Source organism: Somniosus microcephalus, chromosome 14, assembly GCF_052327205.1.
Source record: "Somniosus microcephalus isolate GS21.2 chromosome 14, FLI_Smic_1.0, whole genome shotgun sequence".
Taxonomy (NCBI): domain Eukaryota; kingdom Metazoa; phylum Chordata; class Chondrichthyes; order Squaliformes; family Somniosidae; genus Somniosus; species Somniosus microcephalus.
The window spans coordinates 78480255-78492340 of NC_141000.1; positions in this window are offsets into that span (position 1 = coordinate 78480255).

Here is a 12086-nt window from a genome sequence, read left to right on the forward strand (position 1 = left end):
TGGAAATACTCAGCAGGTCAGGCAGCATCTGTGGAGAAAGAAACAGAGTTAACGATTCAGGTCGATGACCCTTCGTCAGAACTGGAAAAGGCTGGAGATGTAACGGCCCAGAAATTTGGGTCGGAGGCTTCCCGTGGGTGCAAGCCTCCGACCTGCACTTACCTAGCGCGCTGGCCGTTGTGCTGTGGATCCGCGTGGGATTCCGATCCTGGGCCTGCTCCAACTGCCGGCGTGCAGTGCTTGCGTATCCCAGGGGTGCAGTTAGTTCAAAGCGTCCCCTGGGATCATGTGGGCCATGGAGAGCCAATCATAGCAGGGAATCTGTATTCATAAATTTGACAGGAACCTGTCAAATCTATGAACACAATTCAGCCCCAAAACATAACTAAAACTTCAAATAAAAATTTTTTTAAATCACATTTTTAAAATAACTATAAATTACATAAAATAACTATTTTAAAACAATAATTTAAATTTTTGAGAAAATTAATTACAGTTTCTAACGGGGATAAAAATAAACTTACCTTTCTTTAAAGTATTTAAAAATAATAAACCTGTGGAAAAATGTTTTAATTTTACTAAATTCACCACTTACCTTGTTAAAAGCAGGCCTGCGACTGCTTTTTGAAAGCGTAGCTCCTGGAGACTTACCCTCCCGGAGAAACCTGCAAAAAAAACGGAAGTTCCAGGCATACGCGCTGCCTCTCCGGTGCACGTGTTCGACCTGTGAACCCCTTCCTTTAAGGGAACGGAAGTTCCGGTTTCCCGCGCATGCGCAGTGCATGCACAAAACCGGCACATTCCTTGGGCCTACGTGTGAGTACCCAGCGTGTACTCACCCGTGGGGACCCGAAGTTCTGGCCCATTTCGAGCTTACGTTGAGCTTCATTGGAACAGTGTAAGAGGCTGAGGATGGTGAGGTCTGAGTGGGAGTGAAGCGGTGAATTAAAGTGACAGCTGACCGGAAGCTCGGGGTCACCCTTACAGACTGAACGGAGGTGTTCCGCAAAGCGGTCACCCAATCTGCGTTTGGTCTCCCCAATGTAGGGGAGACTGCATCGTGAGCACCCACCACCAAACACATCTTCCCCTCACCTCCCCTTTCAGCATTCCAAAGGGACTGCTCCCTCCGCGACACCCTGGTCCACTCCTCTATCACCCCCAACACCCCTTCCCCTTTGCCTGGCACCTTCCTGTGCAAGCGCAGGAGATGTAACACATGCCCTTATACCTCCCCCCTTCCCAATGTCCAGGGCCCCAAAAACTCCTTCCAGGTGAAACAGCGATTTACTTGTACTTCTTACAATTTAGTATACTGTATTCGCTGCTCACCATATGGTCTCCTCTACATTGGGGAGACCAAACGCAGATTGGGTGACCGCTTTGCGGAACACCTCTGTTCAGTCCGTAAGGGTGACCCTGAGCTTCCGGCCTCCTGTCACTTTAATTCTCCGCTCCACTCCCACTCAGACCTCACCATCCTCGACCTCTTACACTGTTCCAATGAAGCTCACGTAAGCTTGAGGAACAGCACCTCATCTTTCAATTAGGCACTTTACAGCCTTCTGGTCTCAACATTGAGTTCAACAATTTCAGACCATAACCTCTGCCCCTATCCTTTTTTTTCCATTTATTTTATTTTTTTTAAAATTCTCTCTCCCACATGGCAGCTGTCTTTCATTCTGCCATTGCCATTTACATTTCATCTAGAGCCATCTTTTGTTTCTTAACTTGTCCTATTACCATCTCCTTTTGCCTTGCACCATCTCTTAATCTCTCTTAATGTGGTCGATTTTCCTGGAGCCGTCAGGCAGGGTTTCAGGCGTGTCGCGGGGGGGCGGGGGAATCCCGAATGGGGGGTCCCGACACCATCCCGCCCAAAACCCGCCTCCACGTAAGTTTCAGAGGAGGCAGGTACCCGCCCTGCACTGGGACCCACCAACCCGAGGCGGGAAGGGATTAGTGCCAATTAACTGCCTGCTAACAGGTAGTTAACAGGCAGTTTTTAGCCTAATCCCTATTTTGAGGGGTGTCGTGTGGGATTCCCGACGGCTCCAAACCACGCCAGGTTAGAGCAGGCGGGCCGTCGGGTTGAAGGACTTAGAGGGGTCGCGATGTCGGTGTTCAGGTGAGTGATGGGTGCATGAGTGCAAAGGTAAGTGTGTTTGGTGTGTCTAAAGTGTGTAAAGATGTTTAAATTACCTGTACTTACCTTAACAGCCTTTCTTCCTCTAGGTTTCGGGAGTCCATCACTCAGCCGACACTGAAAGCAAAATGGCTGCGAGCTGTCAAAAGTGACAGCCTTCAGCTTTCATTGCCGGTGTGAGTTCTAACTGAGTCTGTGTAGAAGGACTCAGGTTAGAAGTCAGACTGTCAGTGTTTGACAGCTTCAAACAGCTGTGAAACACTGATGTTTCATCTGTCAGCACGTCTTGACAGATGAAATTTCAGTCTGTGACGTCACCTGTTGCCGGGTGGCCCTTAATTGGCCTGTGAGCCCGCTGGGCAGGCTCAACAAGGTCAATCAAGGGAAAATCGCGTGGATTGGCTGAACGTCAATGTAGGCGGGACTAAACCCCGAAAGTTGTAGTCCCGCCTCCTTCCTGACAGCTTAATGAAAATCGACCCCAATGTCTCTTAATCTCTCCTGCCTTCCATCCTATCACAGACCTTCCCTTTTGTTCTTTCCTCCCCTCCCCCCTTTCCCTGCCACTACACTTGCTTAAAATCTGTTACATCTCCAGTTCTGACGAAGGGTCATCGACCTGAAACGTTAACTCTGTTTCTCTCTCCACAGATGCTGCCTGACCTGCTGAGTATTTCCAGCACTTTATGTTTTTATTTCAGATTTCCAGCATCCGCAGTATTTTGCTTTTGTAATAACATATACGATGCCGTTTTAGTTTTGGAAGATGGTATTCAATGATTTAATTCTTGTAACAAAGCATTTTATTTCACTGTATTTTTTGTTACAGCTGAGGATCAGTGAAGATTACCCGTAGAAGTGGGCGTTAAAATGATGAGATCAGTTCAACAAAGAGAACAGTGAACAACAGAATTATTTGAACAAGAACGCAGCTTGCAAGGTTTTGAAATATCTGGCTGCCTGCCATCTATTCCTTGCAGAGTTAAACACAGCCAATAATCCATACTTCTTTCTTCACAATGGAACAATACTATCCTCTACGTCAACTTGAGTCATGGAACTTTTGCCTGTTTTGCAAATTAGCATCATCCTGTTTTATTAATTAAGTTCCTGTTTGCAGAGATCTTCTGCTCAGTGGTTTGAGAGACAAGTGCAAATCTCTGCATACCATAATATATCATGAAATCATTATTGCAGAATTTCTTTTGAGTGTCTAGCCAGTGAGCAATTTCTCTGAGGACTTGTCTCTCCTAATCTTCCATCTCCCCTTTTTTTTTTCTCTTTTCTTGACCACTCTTAGACCCATTTCTCCTATCTCTTCCTCATCCTATCAACCAGTTATGCCACCTCTCATTTCTTCCCACCTGGGTACTTTGTCCCCTCCAATCTCTACCCCAAGCCATTACTACTTCTCTGTCTCTCCTGCTGTCGTCCCAGGCTTGGATCCCATTTGGATAAACCCATGGCTACCCTCTGTGCCTCTCTCAGCATTCTCCAAATGACTTATCATGGCACCTGTCGCTGCATCCTTCCAAGTAGCAACCCCAAATGTCCCATCTTCCTCTCTAGCTGACCTTCCCACCCAGCATGCCTGCTGTAAGTTAACCCCCTCAACCACTATCCCATCCCACTCACCTAACCCACCACTGCCCCCTTGGACTCTACAACCATTGCCGCACTTCTCCGCATTTCCCTCTGGAATGTTTGTTCACTTGCAAACAAGGACTTGCCATCCACAACCATATTGTGGATGATGAAAGGTCATCGACCTGAAACGTTAACTCTGTTTCTCTATCCACAGATGCTGCCTGACCAGCTGAGTATTTCCAGCAATTTCTGTTTTTATTATTGTGGATGATTGCTTTGGCGTTATGGCTTTTACGGAAACTTGGCTCATACATAGATACATAGATACATAGAAGATAGGAGCAGGAGTAGGCCATTCGGCCCTTCGTGCCTGCTCCGCCATTCGATGAGATCATGGCTGATCCTTTAATTCAGTATCCCGTCCCCGCCTTCTCTCCGTAACCCTTAACCCCTTTTGCCCGTAGAAATATATCTAATTCCCTCTTAAATATATTTAATGAGCTGGCGTACACTGCCCTCTGTGGCAATGAGTTCCACAGGTTCACCACTCTCTGAGTGAAGAAATTCCCCCTCATCTCTGTCCTAAATGGTTTAGCCCTTATCCTTAAATTATGTCCTCTAGTTCTGTTCTCACCCGCCAAGGGAAACATTCCTTCTGCATCCAGTCTGTCTAGACCTGTCAGAATTTTATACACTTCTATGAGGTCCCCTCTCAATCTTCTAAACTCCAGTGTGTACATCCCTAAACTACATAGTCTCTCCTCATAGGTCATTCCCGCCATTCCTGGTATCAGCCTGGTGAATCGCCGCTGCACCCCCTCCATGGCAAGAACATCCTTCCTCAGATGAGGCGACCAAAACTGTACACAGTACTCGAGGTGTGGTCTCACCAGTGCCCTGTACAGCTGCAGCAAGGTATCCCTGTTCCTGTATTCTAACCCTTTTGCTATGAAGGCCAGCATACCGTTTGCCTTCTTGACCGCCTGTTGCACCTGCATGCTCGCCTTCAGTGACTGGTGTACAAGAACACCCAGGTCTCTCTGTACTTCCCCCTCTCCCAATCTATTGCCATTTAAATAATAATTTGCCCTCCCGTTCCTGCACCCAAGGTGGATAACTTCGCACTTGTCCACATTATAGTGCATCTGCCATTTATCCGCCCAATCGCCCAGTCTGTCCAAATCGCTCTGGAGCTTCCTGGTCTCTTCCTCTGAGCCCACCCCCCCTCCTAGTTTAGTGTCGTCTGCAAATTTGGAAATGCTGCATCCGACTCCCTGATCCAGGTCATTAATGTAAATTGTGAACAGCTGGGGGCCCAGGACAGATCCCTGTGGTACCCCACTTGTTACTGCCTGCCATTCAGAAAATGAGCCGTTTATTCCAACTCTCTGTTTTCTATCTGACAGCCAGTTCCCTATCCACGCCAAAACTTTCCCCTTTATCCCATGAGCCTCAATTTTCCATGCTAATCTTTTATGTGGGACCTTATCGAAGGCCTTTTGGAAGTCCAGGTACACCACATCTACTGGCTCTCCCCCATCTATTCTACCAGTTACTCCCTCAAAAAATTCCAATAGATTAGTCAAGCACGATTTACCCTTTGTAAATCCATGTTGACTCTGTCCTATCCTGTCCCCATTTGCTAAGTGCTCCGCTATTTCATCCTTAATGATGGACTCCAGCATTTTGCCCACAACTGATGTAAGGCTTACAGGTCTGTAATTACCTGCTTTTTCCCTACCCCCCTTTTTGAATAGTGGGGTAACGTTAGCTACCCTCCAATCCATCGGCACTGTTCCCGAGTCTAATGAATTCTGAAAAATCATCCTTAGTGCATCCGCTATCTCTAGGGCCACCTCCTTCAGTACCCTAGGATGCATGTTATCAGGCCCTGGGGATTTGTCCACCTTCAATCCCTTTAGCTTCCTTAACACCATATCCTTAGAGATATTGATTTGCGTCAGTTCCTCCTTTGCCAATGTCCCTATTTTTCCCGATATCCCAGGGAGGTTTTTTGTGTCTTCCTTCGTAAAGACTGACCCAAAGTATGCATTTAGTTGATCTGCCATTTCCTTATTTCCCATTATATATTCCCCCGTATCTGACTGCAATGACACCTTGCCCCTTACTGAAGCCTTCATGCATGGCTATACTTTCCACATCTGTCCCACCCAAACTGCTGCAGTGGCGGTGTCAACAAATCACACCTTGGTCTCTCCCCCTTCTCCTCTGGTACTTTTTCCTTCTTTGAGCATCTCACATTGTTACACCTTCTCACCTCTCCCTTACAATCCTTTTTCTGTACCGCCCTCCAAGCCCCACCCTGAATTTCTGACTGAGATATCTTCTCTTCTTTCGTCTTTTGGCCTCTGCACTGAGCAACTTCATATCCTCGGTGATTTCAATCGCCATCTCAACTCACCTTTGCCCCATTCCACCTCACCTTCAGCAACAAGTGCGAGGAGTTCATGGACTTCTTCGTCACTAAGATTAATACCATATGCTCATCAAGCAATGCTAAGGCTCCCCTCTTCCCCAGCCCTGATCCTACATATTTCTCTGATTTCTATCCTATCTCTCCTAATGCCATCTCTGAGCTCATCTGGTCCATGAGACCCACCGTCAGTTCCCTTGATCCCATTCTCACACTAATCTGCTAACCACACATCCTAGCTGACATTGTAAATTGTTCCCTCTCCTCAGATACACCTCCTTTATCAAAACGGCCTTCATCACCATCCTCGACCTCTCTGTCCTTGCAAGTTACCATCCCATCTCTACATCCTTTTTTCTCCAAAATCCTTGAGAGTGTTGTCACCTCTCAAATCTGTGCCCATCTTATCAGAAACTGCATGTTTTAATCTCTCCAATCAGCTTTCTGCCCCTGCCATAGCATTGAATCAGCCCTATTCAAAGTTACAAATGACATTCTCTGTGATTATGACCATGGTGCATTTTCTTCCTCGTCCTCCTCAAACTCTATGCAGTCTTTTACACGGTCAACATCCTTCAATGCATCTTCTCGTTGTCCAGCTTAATGGGATTCCCCTTGCTTGATTCCAGTCTTACCTATCCAATCATAGCTAGAGCACCTCTAGCATTGGCTTCTCTCTGACTCTTCACACCATTACCTTTTGATTTCCCTAACAATTTATCCTTGGCCCCTTCCTCTTCCCCCTCTATATGTTGCCTCTTGGTGACATCAATGGAAGACAGGGCAGCAGGTTTCACATGTACGCTGACAACACCCAGCTCTACCTCGCCACCATCTCACATGACCATTCCACTGCCTCTGCGTTTTCAGACTGCTTGTCTGACATCCGGTCCTGGATGAGCTGCAATTTCTTCCAGTTAAACATTGGGAAGACTGATGCCTTTGGTCTTCCGCCTCTGTCACAAACTCTATTCCCTCGCCACCAATTCAATCCCCCTCCCTGGCCACTGTCTCAGACAGTTCGCAACCTCGGTGTTCTATTTGACACCGTGCTAAGGTTCTGATCCTGTGGGTTTGATTTTAACTCCCAGGCAGGAACATAGCAAAGCTCCTTCTGGCTCGCAAGGAACCAAATAAAATTGTAAATCTTTATTTTTTAAACTTTGTCCTGCGAGCTGTTCCCAACAGATTTTGCCTGGCGAGGAAGCCATCACTGCTCTCCCTGCTCAGGCCTTAGGTTAAAATTGCAGATTGGGCCCCAATGACATTATCGGCATATTTAAAGAGGATCCCACTGGCTTGAAGCGGGTGCCCTTGCCGCCTGCAATTTAAAATTACAGTCAGCCTGATCACGGCAGGAAAGGAATGGGTAAGGCCCCTGCTCCATTTGGAAATGTATCATCACACTCATCATGGAACTCGGCGTCCCATCCGATCATTGCCTGGCCTCCACTTTCCAGCAAGGCAGAGGAGGAGGATCATTAGCTAGCAATCAGGAGCAGGAAGCATGGCTGCCATGAATCTGGGCCTTTCCTGGTGTGTGTGTGTGTGTGTGCCCTTTAATTACTTGTCCTCTTCTGGTAATGCAATGCTACACTGAGTCAAAAAAAACAAAAAAATCATACTTCTGAACATGTCACAAACTGAAACTTCTACTCAGTCCAAATTAGGGTGGAAAATATTGGGATTTTATTAAATTTATCTCCTTTGATTTATCTTGAATACATTTGTTCAGTTCAGCACTGAACCTTGCCCTGGTTTTAGCAGACCATTGCTGTGTAAATAAATCTAATGCACAGCAACTTACCCAATGAAATGGGGAAAGTCTGTTGACTTTACTCATCTGCAACCCCCTGCATTTATTTTCTTGATTATTAGATTCTTCATTCTCTTTCACTCTTCATTTTCCAACAATAGGTGCACATTGGTTATTAAATATTATGCAGTTTCTAACTCTAGCAAATAAACATGAGATATGCACCAGTTACTTTGTTCTTGCCTCTACTGAAGGTGGTGACTTATGTAACAGTAAAGCACCATGGTGCTTCTTATGTTCATTAATAAATAGACATTCTTATTATGAACACAGCTAGCTTTTGCTAGACACTTTTATTGAGCACATGTGGACTAGGTACAGTATCTGTAGAGGCATCCATCTTGACTGCTGCCTTGTGGGTAGCCTAGTGCCTCATGGGTAATGTAGTCTTAATATACATACAGCTGGGTAGTGTAGTCTTATATACATACAGCTATATACAGCTCTACGGCTCCACCTAGTGTCCACTATAGAATGACATGTTATTGATCATTACAGTACTGGCTGCCCTCTTGCACCTCGTGTGACTAGACAATCTTGAAATGTGAGTCTAGATAGTGAGTGTTGGCAGGTTATTCAACTGTGAGGACATCACAGCAGAGCCTGAACCAGTCCTCACCCAATGTCCACACATACTCACTTTACAACACAAAAGTAGGGGCTTGTCCAACTGAAAGGAGAACTGCAAGAGATTTCAAGAAGACATAGACAGTTGACAGATGCAGAGAAGTGTGAGGTAATACATTACGAGAAGAAAAACTAGGAATGGGAGAACATACTCGATGGAAAGATTCTGAAGGTGATTTTGTGGCCCCAGCCTCATTTGAATTTGGCAGATGCGCTACAGACACCAAACACACGTCCTGATGCAGTTTGCCATTCGATCTCAGGAATGTTGGCCTGCTGGAAGGCCGGCAGAGGCCCGCAGGTAGGTGCTCGGAGTGGGGGGCACGATACCAAGGTGGACTAAGAACAGGTCCACAGTATTTTTTGGAGCCAGGAGGAGCATTCCTGCTCCTTTTGAATCCACCAAAAAATGTGAAAATGTTTTCTGATCGTTTCCTGATTGGAACACCAGTACACATGGGCAGAGGATTCGCGTTGCAAGCTCTGGCCACGTGATCCTTAAAATTTCAATCGGGGTCCTAACTACATCATCATAACTACAAAAAGTTTTTACAATTATATTAGAAGAGAAAGGGTAGTCAAGGGCAATGTGGGCCCTTTAAAAACAGATGAGGGTAATATTGCAAATGAAAATAAGGAAATGGCAGAATTGTTGAATAATTATTTTGTGTCAGTCTTCACAGTACAGGAAGAGGATAATATACTTGACACTCCAGGGAAATTAATAATGAATCAAGGAGTGGAACTCACTAAAGTTAATGTAAGCAAGAAAACAGCATTAGAAAAAATAATGGCACTGAAAACTGACAAATCCCCAGGACCTGATGGTTTCCACCCCAGAGTTTTAAAGGAAGTAACCATTTAGGACTGAGATGGGGTGAAATTTCTTCACCCAGAGGGTGGTGAATCTTTGGAATTCTCTACCCCAGAGGGCTCTGGAGGTTCAGTCGTTGAGTACATTCAAGGCTGAGATCGATAGATTTTTGGATATTGAGGGAATCAAAGGATATGGGGATAGTGCAGGAAAGTGGAGATGAGGTAGAAGATCAGCCATGATCTTATTGAATGACGGAGCAGGCTCGGAGGGCCAAATGGCCGACTCCTGCTCCTATTTCTTATGTTCTTACGTGAGGAAATTGCAGATGCTTTAGCCATAATCTTCCAAAGTTCTCTCGATTCAGGAATTGTCCCTTTAGATTGGAAAATTGCAAATGTAACTCCATTATTTAAGAAAGGTGAGAGAGAGACACCAGGAATTTATAGGCCTGTTAGTCTAAGTTGCTAGACCAGCACAGACTAGTTGGCTGAATGGTCTGTTTCTGTGTTGTACATTTTATGTAATTCTCCGAAACATAGAAACATAGAAGATAGGAGCAGGAGTAGGCCATTCGGCCCCTCGAGCCTGCTCCGCCATTCAATGAGATCATGGCTGATCATCCAAATTCAGTACCCTGTCCCTGCCTTCTCCTCATATCCCTTGATCCCTTTAGCCTTACGAAATATATCCAACTCCTTCTTGAATATATTTAATGAACTGGCCTCCACCGCCCTCTGTGGCAGAGAATTCCAAAGGTTCACCACTCTCTGGGTGAAGAAATTCCTCCTCATTTCAGTCCTAAATGACTTACCCCTTATCCTTAGACTATGACCCCTGGTTCTGGACTCCCTGACCATCGGAAACATCCTTCCTGCATCTAGTCTGTCCAGGCCTGACAGAATTTTATAGGTTTCGATGAGATCCCCTCTCAATCTTCTAAACTCCAGTGAGTATAAGCCCAATCGACACAATCTCTCCTCATACGTTATTCCTGCCATCCCAGGTATCAGCCTGGTGAACCTTCGCTGCACTCCCTCCATGGCAAGAACGTCCTTCCTCAGATAAGGTGACCAAAACTGCACACAATACTCAAGGTGCGGTCTCACCAAGGCCCTGTACAACTGCAGCAAGACATCCTTGTTCCTGTACTCGAACCCTCTTGCTACGAAGGCCAACATACCATTTGCCTTCTTAACCGCTGATATACCTATCAATTCAGTCCATGAAAAGCGACGAGTTAAGATAGTAACTATAGGTTGTGAACGGTAACAGTGGTTTACCACATTCACCCCTTGTTTAAAATTGAGTCCGGCGGGGTGAAGTGTACTACCAGTTCGTGTATGTCAGTCTCTCAGGAGGCCTCGTAAGCCTTTCTGATCGGCGCAGCAGCGGTGGCGGTGGTGCAGTATCCGATGGTAATGCTGGTGTCTGCATGGTCGACGAAGGCTCCTGGGTTTCCGGCATGTCGTCTACAGGAGCTGGATTTGGGGGAGTGGTGGGGGGTAATGGTGGTATCTCGGGGGTGCCCGAGGGTGCGAGGTCTCGCAAGGAGACAGTGTCCTCCCGCCCGTCTGGGTATGCCACATAGGCGTACTGGGGGTTGGCGTGCAGGAGGTCCACCCTCTCGACCAGGGGGTCTGTTTTATGGGCCCTCACGTGCTTCCGCAGCAAGACGGGCCCCGGAGAAGTCAGCCATGTTGGTAGCGAGGTTCCCGTAGTCGACTTCCTGGGGAAAACAAACATTCGTTCATGGGGGGTGGCGTTAATGGCAGTGCAAAGCAGTGACCGGATGGAATGGAGTGCTGCCGGGAGGACTTCCTGCCAGCAAGAGGTTGGGAGGCCCTTAGACTTTAGGGCTAAGAGGACGGCCTTCCAAACTGTCGCGTTTTCTCTTTCCACCTGGCCGTTCCCTCGGGGGTTGTAGCTGGTGGTCCTGCTCGCAGCAATACCTCTCGCGAGCAGGAACTGGCGAAGTTCCTCGCTCATGAAGGATGAGCCCCGGTCGCTATGTATATAGTTTGGGAACCCGAACAAGGCGAAGAGGTCGTTCAGGCATTTGATGACCATGGTACTGGTCATGTCTGGGCAGGGGAAGGCAAAGGGGAAATGGGAGTACTCGTCAATAATGTTGAGGAAGTACACATTACGGTCAGAGGACGGGAGGGGCCCCTTAAAATCGATGCTCAAGCGCTCGAAGGGGCGGGTGACCTTGATCAGGCTTGCTCTGTCCGGCCTATAGAAATGTGGTTTGCATTCGGCACAGGTTTGGCAGTTCCTGGTCATGCTCCTGACCTCCTCGATGGAGTAGGGCAGGTTGCGGGCCTTAATGAAGTGGTAAAGTCTGGTGACCCCGGGGTGGCAGAGGTCGTTGTAGAGGGTCTGCAGTCTATCAACTTGCGCGTTGGCGCATGTACTTCATGATAGAGCATCTGGGGGTTCGTTCAGTTTACCAGGCCGGTACAAGATATCGTAATCGTAGGTGGAGAGCTCAATTCTCCACCTCAAGATCTTGTCGTTCTTGATTTTGCCCCTCAGCTTGTTATTAAACATAAAAGCGACCGAACGCTGGTCGGTGAGGAGGGTAAATCGTTTGCCTGCCAGGTAATGCCTCCAGCGTCGTACTGCCTCCACGATCACCTGGGCCTCCTTCTCGACAGAA